The sequence below is a fragment of the Staurois parvus genome, unplaced genomic scaffold (assembly GCF_062004578.1).
Source record: "Staurois parvus isolate SC_StPar_1 unplaced genomic scaffold, SC_StPar_1.0 ptg000915l, whole genome shotgun sequence".
Classification (NCBI taxonomy): Eukaryota; Metazoa; Chordata; class Amphibia; order Anura; family Ranidae; genus Staurois; species Staurois parvus.
The window spans coordinates 446,378-461,964 of NW_028318711.1; the positions used below are offsets into that span (position 1 = coordinate 446,378).

The 15,587-nt window shown below is 48.5% G+C and overlaps 1 long non-coding RNA gene across 1 annotated transcript in view; it reads left to right on the forward strand.

Annotated features, from left to right (window-relative positions):
* LOC149442080 (uncharacterized) overlaps positions 1-15,587 on the forward strand; it is a 152,540-nt gene that overhangs the window by 121,886 nt on the left and 15,067 nt on the right. The window lies entirely within an intron of this gene.

Genomic DNA, 15,587 nt, shown 5'->3' on the forward strand with positions numbered 1-15,587 from the left:
AAACATGTATTGCAATATGTGTGAACTAAAAATCTCAATGTTTATGGCAAAGTTTGCTGGAAAGGATATATAGCAGTGTGCAGAGGGTTGTTCCTGGATCTTCCCATGTCTGTGTGGAGCACAAAGGTGCCATTTTACAAATGTGACAACGGTTGCACTGTAGGCCCTAGTGGAGCTCTGACAGAGTCCTCTTTGGGCTACTTGTTGGGATTTCTTGAAGGTGAAAGTCAAGCTTTCGCCTGTAGCCTCTAGAGGTTCTCTAAAGGTTGGATGTTTCTCTGGATAATCTGTTGTAGAGAGGAGGAGAGCTTGGTACCAAAGCCAATGTCTGAGACAGGGAACCAGCTCAGCACCAGTGACCTAGACAGTAGCGTCCGAGGCCCTGAAATAGGGGATAAACTCCTCGCTAATGTTGGAGGCTCTACAAGACAAGTGTGAGAGGCCCTGAAACAGGGGATAAACTCCACTCTGATGTCGGAGGCTCCGCAGAGACACAGGAGTGCAAAGCCCTGAATATGGGGTACGAGCCTAGTATCTGGTCCAGATTAATGGCAAACTGACCGGCCATGAGCTGCAGCCAAAGAGCGCGGGATGCCCTAGTGAAGCATGCTTCTCACATCCTCTAGAGCTTTGAAGGTCAGTAGCCAGGTTTTAACCTAGCAGCTCTCCCCCCACTTTGTGTCTTTTTGCCCCATGTTGGCATTGTGTCCACAGTAGCATTTGCTTTTGGTAGAGTAGGGTTTGGCCAGAAAGGTTTAGTTTGACGCAGTTGGCCAGCTTAAACATGTATTGCAATATGTGTGAACTAAAAATCTCAATGTTTATGGCAAAGTTTGCTGGAAAGGATATATAGCAGTGTGCAGAGGGTTGTTCCTGGATCTTCCCATGTCTGTGTGGAGCACAAAGGTGCCATTTTACAAATGTGACAACGGTTGCACTGTAGGCCCTAGTGGAGCTCTGACAGAGTCCTCTTTGGGCTACTTGTTGGGATTTCTTGAAGGTGAAAGTCAAGCTTTCGCCTGTAGCCTCTAGAGGTTCTCTAAAGGTTGGATGTTTCTCTGGATAATCTGTTGTAGAGAGGAGGAGAGCTTGGTACCAAAGCCAATGTCTGAGACAGGGAACCAGCTCAGCACCAGTGTCCTAGACAGTAGCGTCCGAGGCCCTGAAATAGGGGATGAACTCCTCGCTAATGTTGGAGGCTCTACAAGACAAGTGTGAGAGGCCCTGAAACAGGGGATAAACTCCACTCTGATGTCGGAGGCTCCGCAGAGACACAGGAGTGCAAAGCCCTGAATATGGGGTACGAGCCTAGTATCTGGTCCAGATTAATGGCAAACTGACCGGCCATGAGCTGCAGCCAAAGAGCGCGGGATGCCCTAGTGAAGCATGCTTCTCACATCCTCTAGAGCTTTGAAGGTCAGTAGCCAGGTTTTAACCTAGCAGCTCTCCCCCCACTTTGTGTCTTTTTGCCCCATGTTGGCATTGTGTCCACAGTAGCATTTGCTTTTGGTAGAGTAGGGTTTGGCCAGAAAGGTTTAGTTTGACGCAGTTGGCCAGCTTAAACATGTATTGCAATATGTGTGAACTAAAAATCTCAATGTTTATGGCAAAGTTTGCTGGAAAGGATATATAGCAGTGTGCAGAGGGTTGTTCCTGGATCTTCCCATGTCTGTGTGGAGCACAAAGGTGCCATTTTACAAATGTGACAACGGTTGCACTGTAGGCCCTAGTGGAGCTCTGACAGAGTCCTCTTTGGGCTACTTGTTGGGATTTCTTGAAGGTGAAAGTCAAGCTTTCGCCTGTAGCCTCTAGAGGTTCTCTAAAGGTTGGATGTTTCTCTGGATAATCTGTTGTAGAGAGGAGGAGAGCTTGGTACCAAAGCCAATGTCTGAGACAGGGAACCAGCTCAGCACCAGTGTCCTAGACAGTAGCGTCCTAGGCCCTGAAATAGGGGATGAACTCCTCGCTAATGTTGGAGGCTCTACAAGACAAGTGTGAGAGGCCCTGAAACAGGGGATAAACTCCACTCTGATGTCGGAGGCTCCGCAGAGACACAGGAGTGCAAAGCCCTGAATATGGGGTACGAGCCTAGTATCTGGTCCAGATTAATGGCAAACTGACCGGCCATGAGCTGCAGCCAAAGAGCGCGGGATGCCCTAGTGAAGCATGCTTCTCACATCCTCTAGAGCTTTGAAGGTCAGTAGCCAGGTTTTAACCTAGCAGCTCTCCCCCCACTTTGTGTCTTTTTGCCCCATGTTGGCATTGTGTCCACAGTAGCATTTGCTTTTGGTAGAGTAGGGTTTGGCCAGAAAGGTTTAGTTTGACGCAGTTGGCCAGCTTAAACATGTATTGCAATATGTGTGAACTAAAAATCTCAATGTTTATGGCAAAGTTTGCTGGAAAGGATATATAGCAGTGTGCAGAGGGTTGTTCCTGGATCTTCCCATGTCTGTGTGGAGCACAAAGGTGCCATTTTACAAATGTGACAACGGTTGCACTGTAGGCCCTAGTGGAGCTCTGACAGAGTCCTCTTTGGGCTACTTGTTGGGATTTCTTGAAGGTGAAAGTCAAGCTTTCGCCTGTAGCCTCTAGGGGTTCTCTAAAGGTTGGATGTTTCTCTGGATAATCTGTTGTAGAGAGGAGGAGAGCTTGGTACCAAAGCCAATGTCTGAGACAGGGAACCAGCTCAGCACCAGTGTCCTAGACAGTAGCGTCCTAGGCCCTGAAATAGGGGATGAACTCCTCGCTAATGTTGGAGGCTCTACAAGACAAGTATGAGAGGCCCTGAAACAGGGGATAAACTCCACTCTGATGTCGGAGGCTCCGCAGAGACACAGGAGTGCAAAGCCCTGAATATGGGGTACGAGCCTAGTATCTGGTCCAGATTAATGGCAAACTGACCGGCCATGAGCTGCAGCCAAAGAGCGCGGGATGCCCTAGTGAAGCATGCTTCTCACATCCTCTAGAGCTTTGAAGGTCAGTAGCCAGGTTTTAACCTAGCAGCTCTCCCCCCACTTTGTGTCTTTTTGCCCCATGTTGGCATTGTGTCCACAGTAGCATTTGCTTTTGGTAGAGTAGGGTTTGGCCAGAAAGGTTTAGTTTGACGCAGTTGGCCAGCTTAAACATGTATTGCAATATGTGTGAACTAAAAATCTCAATGTTTATGGCAAAGTTTGCTGGAAAGGATATATAGCAGTGTGCAGAGGGTTGTTCCTGGATCTTCCCATGTCTGTGTGGAGCACAAAGGTGCCATTTTACAAATGTGACAACGGTTGCACTGTAGGCCCTAGTGGAGCTCTGACAGAGTCCTCTTTGGGCTACTTGTTGGGATTTCTTGAAGGTGAAAGTCAAGCTTTCGCCTGTAGCCTCTAGAGGTTCTCTAAAGGTTGGATGTTTCTCTGGATAATCTGTTGTAGAGAGGAGGAGAGCTTGGTACCAAAGCCAATGTCTGAGACAGGGAACCAGCTCAGCACCAGTGTCCTAGACAGAAGCGTCCTAGGCCCTGAAATAGGGGATAAACTCCTCGCTAATGTTGGAGGCTCTACAAGACAAGTGTGAGAGGCCCTGAAACAGGGGATAAACTCCACTCTGATGTCGGAGGCTCCGCAGAGACACAGGAGTGCAAAGCCCTGAATATGGGGTACGAGCCTAGTATCTGGTCCAGATTAATGGCAAACTGACCGGCCATGAGCTGCAGCCAAAGAGCGCGGGATGCCCTAGTGAAGCATGCTTCTCACATCCTCTAGAGCTTTGAAGGTCAGTAGCCAGGTTTTAACCTAGCAGCTCTCCCCCCACTTTGTGTCTTTTTGCCCCATGTTGGCATTGTGTCCACAGTAGCATTTGCTTTTGGTAGAGTAGGGTTTGGCCAGAAAGGTTTAGTTTGACGCAGTTGGCCAGCTTAAACATGTATTGCAATATGTGTGAACTAAAAATCTCAATGTTTATGGCAAAGTTTGCTGGAAAGGATATATAGCAGTGTGCAGAGGGTTGTTCCTGGATCTTCCCATGTCTGTGTGGAGCACAAAGGTGCCATTTTACAAATGTGACAACGGTTGCACTGTAGGCCCTAGTGGAGCTCTGACAGAGTCCTCTTTGGGCTACTTGTTGGGATTTCTTGAAGGTGAAAGTCAAGCTTTCGCCTGTAGCCTCTAGAGGTTCTCTAAAGGTTGGATGTTTCTCTGGATAATCTGTTGTAGAGAGGAGGAGAGCTTGGTACCAAAGCCAATGTCTGAGACAGGGAACCAGCTCAGCACCAGTGTCCTAGACAGAAGCGTCCTAGGCCCTGAAATAGGGGATAAACTCCTCGCTAATGTTGGAGGCTCTACAAGACAAGTGTGAGAGGCCCTGAAACAGGGGATAAACTCCACTCTGATGTCGGAGGCTCCGCAGAGACACAGGAGTGCAAAGCCCTGAATATGGGGTACGAGCCTAGTATCTGGTCCAGATTAATGGCAAACTGACCGGCCATGAGCTGCAGCCAAAGAGCGCGGGATGCCCTAGTGAAGCATGCTTCTCACATCCTCTAGAGCTTTGAAGGTCAGTAGCCAGGTTTTAACCTAGCAGCTCTCCCCCCACTTTGTGTCTTTTTGCCCCATGTTGGCATTGTGTCCACAGTAGCATTTGCTTTTGGTAGAGTAGGGTTTGGCCAGAAAGGTTTAGTTTGACGCAGTTGGCCAGCTTAAACATGTATTGCAATATGTGTGAACTAAAAATCTCAATGTTTATGGCAAAGTTTGCTGGAAAGGATATATAGCAGTGTGCAGAGGGTTGTTCCTGGATCTTCCCATGTCTGTGTGGAGCACAAAGGTGCCATTTTACAAATGTGACAACGGTTGCACTTTAGGCCCTAGTGGAGCTCTGACAGAGTCCTCTTTGGGCTACTTGTTGGGATTTCTTGAAGGTGAAAGTCAAGCTTTTGCCTGTAGCCTCTAGAGGTTCTCTAAAGGTTGGATGTTTCTCTGGATAATCTGTTGTAGAGAGGAGGAGAGCTTGGTACCAAAGCCAATGTCTGAGACAGGGAACCAGCTCAGCACCAGTGTCCTAGACAGTAGCGTCCTAGGCCCTGAAATAGGGGATAAACTCCTCGCTAATGTTGGAGGCTCTACAAGACAAGTGTGAGAGGCCCTGAAACAGGGGATAAACTCCACTCTGATGTCGGAGGCTCCGCAGAGACACAGGAGTGCAAAGCCCTGAATATGGGGTACGAGCCTAGTATCTGGTCCAGATTAATGGCAAACTGACCGGCCATGAGCTGCAGCCAAAGAGCGCGGGATGCCCTAGTGAAGCATGCTTCTCACATCCTCTAGAGCTTTGAAGGTCAGTAGCCAGGTTTTAACCTAGCAGCTCTCCCCCCACTTTGTGTCTTTTTGCCCCATGTTGGCATTGTGTCCACAGTAGCATTTGCTTTTGGTAGAGTAGGGTTTGGCCAGAAAGGTTTAGTTTGACGCAGTTGGCCAGCTTAAACATGTATTGCAATATGTGTGAACTAAAAATCTCAATGTTTATGGCAAAGTTTGCTGGAAAGGATATATAGCAGTGTGCAGAGGGTTGTTCCTGGATCTTCCCATGTCTGTGTGGAGCACAAAGGTGCCATTTTACAAATGTGACAACGGTTGCACTGTAGGCCCTAGTGGAGCTCTGACAGAGTCCTCTTTGGGCTACTTGTTGGGATTTCTTGAAGGTGAAAGTCAAGCTTTCGCCTGTAGCCTCTAGAGGTTCTCTAAAGGTTGGATGTTTCTCTGGATAATCTGTTGTAGAGAGGAGGAGAGCTTGGTACCAAAGCCAATGTCTGAGACAGGGAACCAGCTCAGCACCAGTGTCCTAGACAGTAGCGTCCGAGGCCCTGAAATAGGGGATAAACTCCTCGCTAATGTTGGAGGCTCTACAAGACAAGTGTGAGAGGCCCTGAAACAGGGGATAAACTCCACTCTGATGTCGGAGGCTCCGCAGAGACACAGGAGTGCAAAGCCCTGAATATGGGGTACGAGCCTAGTATCTGGTCCAGATTAATGGCAAACTGACCGGCCATGAGCTGCAGCCAAAGAGCGCGGGATGCCCTAGTGAAGCATGCTTCTCACATCCTCTAGAGCTTTGAAGGTCAGTAGCCAGGTTTTAACCTAGCAGCTCTCCCCCCACTTTGTGTCTTTTTGCCCCATGTTGGCATTGTGTCCACAGTAGCATTTGCTTTTGGTAGAGTAGGGTTTGGCCAGAAAGGTTTAGTTTGACGCAGTTGGCCAGCTTAAACATGTATTGCAATATGTGTGAACTAAAAATCTCAATGTTTATGGCAAAGTTTGCTGGAAAGGATATATAGCAGTGTGCAGAGGGTTGTTCCTGGATCTTCCCATGTCTGTGTGGAGCACAAAGGTGCCATTTTACAAATGTGACAACGGTTGCACTGTAGGCCCTAGTGGAGCTCTGACAGAGTCCTCTTTGGGCTACTTGTTGGGATTTCTTGAAGGTGAAAGTCAAGCTTTCGCCTGTAGCCTCTAGAGGTTCTCTAAAGGTTGGATGTTTCTCTGGATAATCTGTTGTAGAGAGGAGGGGAGCTTGGTACCAAAGCCAATGTCTGAGACAGGGAACCAGCTCAGCACCAGTGTCCTAGACAGTAGCGTCCTAGGCCCTGAAATAGGGGATGAACTCCTCGCTAATGTTGGAGGCTCTACAAGACAAGTGTGAGAGGCCCTGAAACAGGGGATAAACTCCACTCTGATGTCGGAGGCTCCGCAGAGACACAGGAGTGCAAAGCCCTGAATATGGGGTACGAGCCTAGTATCTGGTCCAGATTAATGGCAAACTGAGCGGCCATGAGCTGCAGCCAAAGAGCGCGGGATGCCCTAGTGAAGCATGCTTCTCACATCCTCTAGAGCTTTGAAGGTCAGTAGCCAGGTTTTAACCTAGCAGCTCTCCCCCCACTTTGTGTCTTTTTGCCCCATGTTGGCATTGTGTCCACAGTAGCATTTGCTTTTGGTAGAGTAGGGTTTGGCCAGAAAGGTTTAGTTTGACGCAGTTGGCCAGCTTAAACATGTATTGCAATATGTGTGAACTAAAAATCTCAATGTTTATGGCAAAGTTTGCTGGAAAGGATATATAGCAGTGTGCAGAGGGTTGTTCCTGGATCTTCCCATGTCTGTGTGGAGCACAAAGGTGCCATTTTACAAATGTGACAACGGTTGCACTGTAGGCCCTAGTGGAGCTCTGACAGAGTCCTCTTTGGGCTACTTGTTGGGATTTCTTGAAGGTGAAAGTCAAGCTTTCGCCTGTAGCCTCTAGAGGTTCTCTAAAGGTTGGATGTTTCTCTGGATAATCTGTTGTAGAGAGGAGGAGAGCTTGGTACCAAAGCCAATGTCTGAGACAGGGAACCAGCTCAGCACCAGTGTCCTAGACAGTAGCGTCCGAGGCCCTGAAATAGGGGATAAACTCCTCGCTAATGTTGGAGGCTCTACAAGACAAGTGTGAGAGGCCCTGAAACAGGGGATAAACTCCACTCTGATGTCGGAGGCTCCGCAGAGACACAGGAGTGCAAAGCCCTGAATATGGGGTACGAGCCTAGTATCTGGTCCAGATTAATGGCAAACTGAGCGGCCATGAGCTGCAGCCAAAGAGCGCGGGATGCCCTAGTGAAGCATGCTTCTCACATCCTCTAGAGCTTTGAAGGTCAGTAGCCAGGTTTTAACCTAGCAGCTCTCCCCCCACTTTGTGTCTTTTTGCCCCATGTTGGCATTGTGTCCACAGTAGCATTTGCTTTTGGTAGAGTAGGGTTTGGCCAGAAAGGTTTAGTTTGACGCAGTTGGCCAGCTTAAACATGTATTGCAATATGTGTGAACTAAAAATCTCAATGTTTATGGCAAAGTTTGCTGGAAAGGATATATAGCAGTGTGCAGAGGGTTGTTCCTGGATCTTCCCATGTCTGTGTGGAGCACAAAGGTGCCATTTTACAAATGTGACAACGGTTGCACTGTAGGCCCTAGTGGAGCTCTGACAGAGTCCTCTTTGGGCTACTTGTTGGGATTTCTTGAAGGTGAAAGTCAAGCTTTCGCCTGTAGCCTCTAGAGGTTCTCTAAAGGTTGGATGTTTCTCTGGATAATCTGTTGTAGAGAGGAGGAGAGCTTGGTACCAAAGCCAATGTCTGAGACAGGGAACCAGCTCAGCACCAGTGTCCTAGACAGTAGCGTCCGAGGCCCTGAAATAGGGGATGAACTCCTCGCTAATGTTGGAGGCTCTACAAGACAAGTGTGAGAGGCCCTGAAACAGGGGATAAACTCCACTCTGATGTCGGAGGCTCCGCAGAGACACAGGAGTGCAAAGCCCTGAATATGGGGTACGAGCCTAGTATCTGGTCCAGATTAATGGCAAACTGACCGGCCATGAGCTGCAGCCAAAGAGCGCGGGATGCCCTAGTGAAGCATGCTTCTCACATCCTCTAGAGCTTTGAAGGTCAGTAGCCAGGTTTTAACCTAGCAGCTCTCCCCCCACTTTGTGTCTTTTTGCCCCATGTTGGCATTGTGTCCACAGTAGCATTTGCTTTTGGTAGAGTAGGGTTTGGCCAGAAAGGTTTAGTTTGACGCAGTTGGCCAGCTTAAACATGTATTGCAATATGTGTGAACTAAAAATCTCAATGTTTATGGCAAAGTTTGCTGGAAAGGATATATAGCAGTGTGCAGAGGGTTGTTCCTGGATCTTCCCATGTCTGTGTGGAGCACAAAGGTGCCATTTTACAAATGTGACAACGGTTGCACTGTAGGCCCTAGTGGAGCTCTGACAGAGTCCTCTTTGGGCTACTTGTTGGGATTTCTTGAAGGTGAAAGTCAAGCTTTCGCCTGTAGCCTCTAGAGGTTCTCTAAAGGTTGGATGTTTCTCTGGATAATCTGTTGTAGAGAGGAGGAGAGCTTGGTACCAAAGCCAATGTCTGAGACAGGGAACCAGCTCAGCACCAGTGTCCTAGACAGTAGCGTCCTAGGCCCTGAAATAGGGGATAAACTCCTCGCTAATGTTGGAGGCTCTACAAGACAAGTGTGAGAGGCCCTGAAACAGGGGATAAACTCCACTCTGATGTCGGAGGCTCCGCAGAGACACAGGAGTGCAAAGCCCTGAATATGGGGTACGAGCCTAGTATCTGGTCCAGATTAATGGCAAACTGACCGGCCATGAGCTGCAGCCAAAGAGCGCGGGATGCCCTAGTGAAGCATGCTTCTCACATCCTCTAGAGCTTTGAAGGTCAGTAGCCAGGTTTTAACCTAGCAGCTCTCCCCCCACTTTGTGTCTTTTTGCCCCATGTTGGCATTGTGTCCACAGTAGCATTTGCTTTTGGTAGAGTAGGGTTTGGCCAGAAAGGTTTAGTTTGACGCAGTTGGCCAGCTTAAACATGTATTGCAATATGTGTGAACTAAAAATCTCAATGTTTATGGCAAAGTTTGCTGGAAAGGATATATAGCAGTGTGCAGAGGGTTGTTCCTGGATCTTCCCATGTCTGTGTGGAGCACAAAGGTGCCATTTTACAAATGTGACAACGGTTGCACTGTAGGCCCTAGTGGAGCTCTGACAGAGTCCTCTTTGGGCTACTTGTTGGGATTTCTTGAAGGTGAAAGTCAAGCTTTCGCCTGTAGCCTCTAGAGGTTCTCTAAAGGTTGGATGTTTCTCTGGATAATCTGTTGTAGAGAGGAGGAGAGCTTGGTACCAAAGCCAATGTCTGAGACAGGGAACCAGCTCAGCACCAGTGTCCTAGACAGTAGCGTCCGAGGCCCTGAAATAGGGGATAAACTCCTCGCTAATGTTGGAGGCTCTACAAGACAAGTGTGAGAGGCCCTGAAACAGGGGATAAACTCCACTCTGATGTCGGAGGCTCCGCAGAGACACAGGAGTGCAAAGCCCTGAATATGGGGTACGAGCCTAGTATCTGGTCCAGATTAATGGCAAACTGACCGGCCATGAGCTGCAGCCAAAGAGCGCGGGATGCCCTAGTGAAGCATGCTTCTCACATCCTCTAGAGCTTTGAAGGTCAGTAGCCAGGTTTTAACCTAGCAGCTCTCCCCCCACTTTGTGTCTTTTTGCCCCATGTTGGCATTGTGTCCACAGTAGCATTTGCTTTTGGTAGAGTAGGGTTTGGCCAGAAAGGTTTAGTTTGACGCAGTTGGCCAGCTTAAACATGTATTGCAATATGTGTGAACTAAAAATCTCAATGTTTATGGCAAAGTTTGCTGGAAAGGATATATAGCAGTGTGCAGAGGGTTGTTCCTGGATCTTCCCATGTCTGTGTGGAGCACAAAGGTGCCATTTTACAAATGTGACAACGGTTGCACTGTAGGCCCTAGTGGAGCTCTGACAGAGTCCTCTTTGGGCTACTTGTTGGGATTTCTTGAAGGTGAAAGTCAAGCTTTCGCCTGTAGCCTCTAGAGGTTCTCTAAAGGTTGGATGTTTCTCTGGATAATCTGTTGTAGAGAGGAGGAGAGCTTGGTACCAAAGCCAATGTCTGAGACAGGGAACCAGCTCAGCACCAGTGTCCTAGACAGTAGCGTCCTAGGCCCTGAAATAGGGGATGAACTCCTCGCTAATGTTGGAGGCTCTACAAGACAAGTGTGAGAGGCCCTGAAACAGGGGATAAACTCCACTCTGATGTCGGAGGCTCCGCAGAGACACAGGAGTGCAAAGCCCTGAATATGGGGTACGAGCCTAGTATCTGGTCCAGATTAATGGCAAACTGAGCGGCCATGAGCTGCAGCCAAAGAGCGCGGGATGCCCTAGTGAAGCATGCTTCTCACATCCTCTAGAGCTTTGAAGGTCAGTAGCCAGGTTTTAACCTAGCAGCTCTCCCCCCACTTTGTGTCTTTTTGCCCCATGTTGGCATTGTGTCCACAGTAGCATTTGCTTTTGGTAGAGTAGGGTTTGGCCAGAAAGGTTTAGTTTGACGCAGTTGGCCAGCTTAAACATGTATTGCAATATGTGTGAACTAAAAATCTCAATGTTTATGGCAAAGTTTGCTGGAAAGGATATATAGCAGTGTGCAGAGGGTTGTTCCTGGATCTTCCCATGTCTGTGTGGAGCACAAAGGTGCCATTTTACAAATGTGACAACGGTTGCACTGTAGGCCCTAGTGGAGCTCTGACAGAGTCCTCTTTGGGCTACTTGTTGGGATTTCTTGAAGGTGAAAGTCAAGCTTTCGCCTGTAGCCTCTAGAGGTTCTCTAAAGGTTGGATGTTTCTCTGGATAATCTGTTGTAGAGAGGAGGAGAGCTTGGTACCAAAGCCAATGTCTGAGACAGGGAACCAGCTCAGCACCAGTGTCCTAGACAGTAGCGTCCGAGGCCCTGAAATAGGGGATAAACTCCTCGCTAATGTTGGAGGCTCTACAAGACAAGTGTGAGAGGCCCTGAAACAGGGGATAAACTCCACTCTGATGTCGGAGGCTCCGCAGAGACACAGGAGTGCAAAGCCCTGAATATGGGGTACGAGCCTAGTATCTGGTCCAGATTAATGGCAAACTGAGCGGCCATGAGCTGCAGCCAAAGAGCGCGGGATGCCCTAGTGAAGCATGCTTCTCACATCCTCTAGAGCTTTGAAGGTCAGTAGCCAGGTTTTAACCTAGCAGCTCTCCCCCCACTTTGTGTCTTTTTGCCCCATGTTGGCATTGTGTCCACAGTAGCATTTGCTTTTGGTAGAGTAGGGTTTGGCCAGAAAGGTTTAGTTTGACGCAGTTGGCCAGCTTAAACATGTATTGCAATATGTGTGAACTAAAAATCTCAATGTTTATGGCAAAGTTTGCTGGAAAGGATATATAGCAGTGTGCAGAGGGTTGTTCCTGGATCTTCCCATGTCTGTGTGGAGCACAAAGGTGCCATTTTACAAATGTGACAACGGTTGCACTGTAGGCCCTAGTGGAGCTCTGACAGAGTCCTCTTTGGGCTACTTGTTGGGATTTCTTGAAGGTGAAAGTCAAGCTTTCGCCTGTAGCCTCTAGAGGTTCTCTAAAGGTTGGATGTTTCTCTGGATAATCTGTTGTAGAGAGGAGGAGAGCTTGGTACCAAAGCCAATGTCTGAGACAGGGAACCAGCTCAGCACCAGTGTCCTAGACAGTAGCGTCCTAGGCCCTGAAATAGGGGATAAACTCCTCGCTAATGTTGGAGGCTCTACAAGACAAGTGTGAGAGGCCCTGAAACAGGGGATAAACTCCACTCTGATGTCGGAGGCTCCGCAGAGACACAGGAGTGCAAAGCCCTGAATATGGGATACGAGCCTAGTATCTGGTCCAGATTAATGGCAAACTGAGCGGCCATGAGCTGCAGCCAAAGAGCGCGGGATGCCCTAGTGAAGCATGCTTCTCACATCCTCTAGAGCTTTGAAGGTCAGTAGCCAGGTTTTAACCTAGCAGCTCTCCCCCCACTTTGTGTCTTTTTGCCCCATGTTGGCATTGTGTCCACAGTAGCATTTGCTTTTGGTAGAGTAGGGTTTGGCCAGAAAGGTTTAGTTTGACGCAGTTGGCCAGCTTAAACATGTATTGCAATATGTGTGAACTAAAAATCTCAATGTTTATGGCAAAGTTTGCTGGAAAGGATATATATCAGTGTGCAGAGGGTTGTTCCTGGATCTTCCCATGTCTGTGTGGAGCACAAAGGTGCCATTTTACAAATGTGACAACGGTTGCACTGTAGGCCCTAGTGGAGCTCTGACAGAGTCCTCTTTGGGCTACTTGTTGGGATTTCTTGAAGGTGAAAGTCAAGCTTTCGCCTGTAGCCTCTAGAGGTTCTCTAAAGGTTGGATGTTTCTCTGGATAATCTGTTGTAGAGAGGAGGAGAGCTTGGTACCAAAGCCAATGTCTGAGACAGGGAACCAGCTCAGCACCAGTGTCCTAGACAGTAGCGTCCGAGGCCCTGAAATAGGGGATAAACTCCTCGCTAATGTTGGAGGCTCTACAAGACAAGTGTGAGAGGCCCTGAAACAGGGGATAAACTCCACTCTGATGTCGGAGGCTCCGCAGAGACACAGGAGTGCAAAGCCCTGAATATGGGGTACGAGCCTAGTATCTGGTCCAGATTAATGGCAAACTGAGCGGCCATGAGCTGCAGCCAAAGAGCGCGGGATGCCCTAGTGAAGCATGCTTCTCACATCCTCTAGAGCTTTGAAGGTCAGTAGCCAGGTTTTAACCTAGCAGCTCTCCCCCCACTTTGTGTCTTTTTGCCCCATGTTGGCATTGTGTCCACAGTAGCATTTGCTTTTGGTAGAGTAGGGTTTGGCCAGAAAGGTTTAGTTTGACGCAGTTGGCCAGCTTAAACATGTATTGCAATATGTGTGAACTAAAAATCTCAATGTTTATGGCAAAGTTTGCTGGAAAGGATATATAGCAGTGTGCAGAGGGTTGTTCCTGGATCTTCCCATGTCTGTGTGGAGCACAAAGGTGCCATTTTACAAATGTGACAACGGTTGCACTGTAGGCCCTAGTGGAGCTCTGACAGAGTCCTCTTTGGGCTACTTGTTGGGATTTCTTGAAGGTGAAAGTCAAGCTTTCGCCTGTAGCCTCTAGAGGTTCTCTAAAGGTTGGATGTTTCTCTGGATAATCTGTTGTAGAGAGGAGGAGAGCTTGGTACCAAAGCCAATGTCTGAGACAGGGAACCAGCTCAGCACCAGTGTCCTAGACAGTAGCGTCCGAGGCCCTGAAATAGGGGATAAACTCCTCGCTAATGTTGGAGGCTCTACAAGACAAGTGTGAGAGGCCCTGAAACAGGGGATAAACTCCACTCTGATGTCGGAGGCTCCGCAGAGACACAGGAGTGCAAAGCCCTGAATATGGGGTATGAGCCTAGTATCTGGTCCAGATTAATGGCAAACTGACCGGCCATGAGCTGCAGCCAAAGAGCGCGGGATGCCCTAGTGAAGCATGCTTCTCACATCCTCTAGAGCTTTGAAGGTCAGTAGCCAGGTTTTAACCTAGCAGCTCTCCCCCCACTTTGTGTCTTTTTGCCCCATGTTGGCATTGTGTCCACAGTAGCATTTGCTTTTGGTAGAGTAGGGTTTGGCCAGAAAGGTTTAGTTTGACGCAGTTGGCCAGCTTAAACATGTATTGCAATATGTGTGAACTAAAAATCTCAATGTTTATGGCAAAGTTTGCTGGAAAGGATGTATAGCAGTGTGCAGAGGGTTGTTCCTGGATCTTCCCATGTCTGTGTGGAGCACAAAGGTGCCATTTTACAAATGTGACAACGGTTGCACTGTAGGCCCTAGTGGAGCTCTGACAGAGTCCTCTTTGGGCTACTTGTTGGGATTTCTTGAAGGTGAAAGTCAAGCTTTCGCCTGTAGCCTCTAGAGGTTCTCTAAAGGTTGGATGTTTCTCTGGATAATCTGTTGTAGAGAGGAGGAGAGCTTGGTACCAAAGCCAATGTCTGAGACAGGGAACCAGCTCAGCACCAGTGTCCTAGACAGTAGCGTCCGAGGCCCTGAAATAGGGGATGAACGCCTCGCTAATGTTGGAGGCTCTACAAGACAAGTGTGAGAGGCCCTGAAACAGGGGATAAACTCCACTCTGATGTCGGAGGCTCCACAGAGACACAGGAGTGCAAAGCCCTGAATATGGGGTACGAGCCTAGTATCTGGTCCAGATTAATGGCAAACTGACCGGCCATGAGCTGCAGCCAAAGAGCGCGGGATGCCCTAGTGAAGCATGCTTCTCACATCCTCTAGAGCTTTGAAGGTCAGTAGCCAGGTTTTAACCTAGCAGCTCTCCCCCCACTTTGTGTCTTTTTGCCCCATGTTGGCATTGTGTCCACAGTAGCATTTGCTTTTGGTAGAGTAGGGTTTGGCCAGAAAGGTTTAGTTTGACGCAGTTGGCCAGCTTAAACATGTATTGCAATATGTGTGAACTAAAAATCTCAATGTTTATGGCAAAGTTTGCTGGAAAGGATATATAGCAGTGTGCAGAGGGTTGTTCCTGGATCTTCCCATGTCTGTGTGGAGCACAAAGGTGCCATTTTACAAATGTGACAACGGTTGCACTGTAGGCCCTAGTGGAGCTCTGACAGAGTCCTCTTTGGGCTACTTGTTGGGATTTCTTGAAGGTGAAAGTCAAGCTTTCGCCTGTAGCCTCTAGAGGTTCTCTAAAGGTTGGATGTTTCTCTGGATAATCTGTTGTAGAGAGGAGGAGAGCTTGGTACCAAAGCCAATGTCTGAGACAGGGAACCAGCTCAGCACCAGTGTCCTAGACAGTAGCGTCCGAGGCCCTGAAATAGGGGATAAACTCCTCGCTAATGTTGGAGGCTCTACAAGACAAGTGTGAGAGGCCCTGAAACAGGGGATAAACTCCACTCTGATGTCGGAGGCTCCGCAGAGACACAGGAGTGCAAAGTCCTGAATATGGGGTACGAGCCTAGTATCTGGTCCAGATTAATGGCAAACTGAGCGGCCATGAGCTGCAGCCAAAGAGCGCGGGATGCCCTAGTGAAGCATGCTTCTCACATCCTCTAGAGCTTTGAAGGTCAGTAGCCAGGTTTTAACCTAGCAGCTCTCCCCCCACTTTGTGTCTTTTTGCCCCATGTTGGCATTGTGTCCACAGTAGCATTTGCTTTTGGTAGAGTAGGGTTTGGCCAGAAAGGTTTACTTTGACGC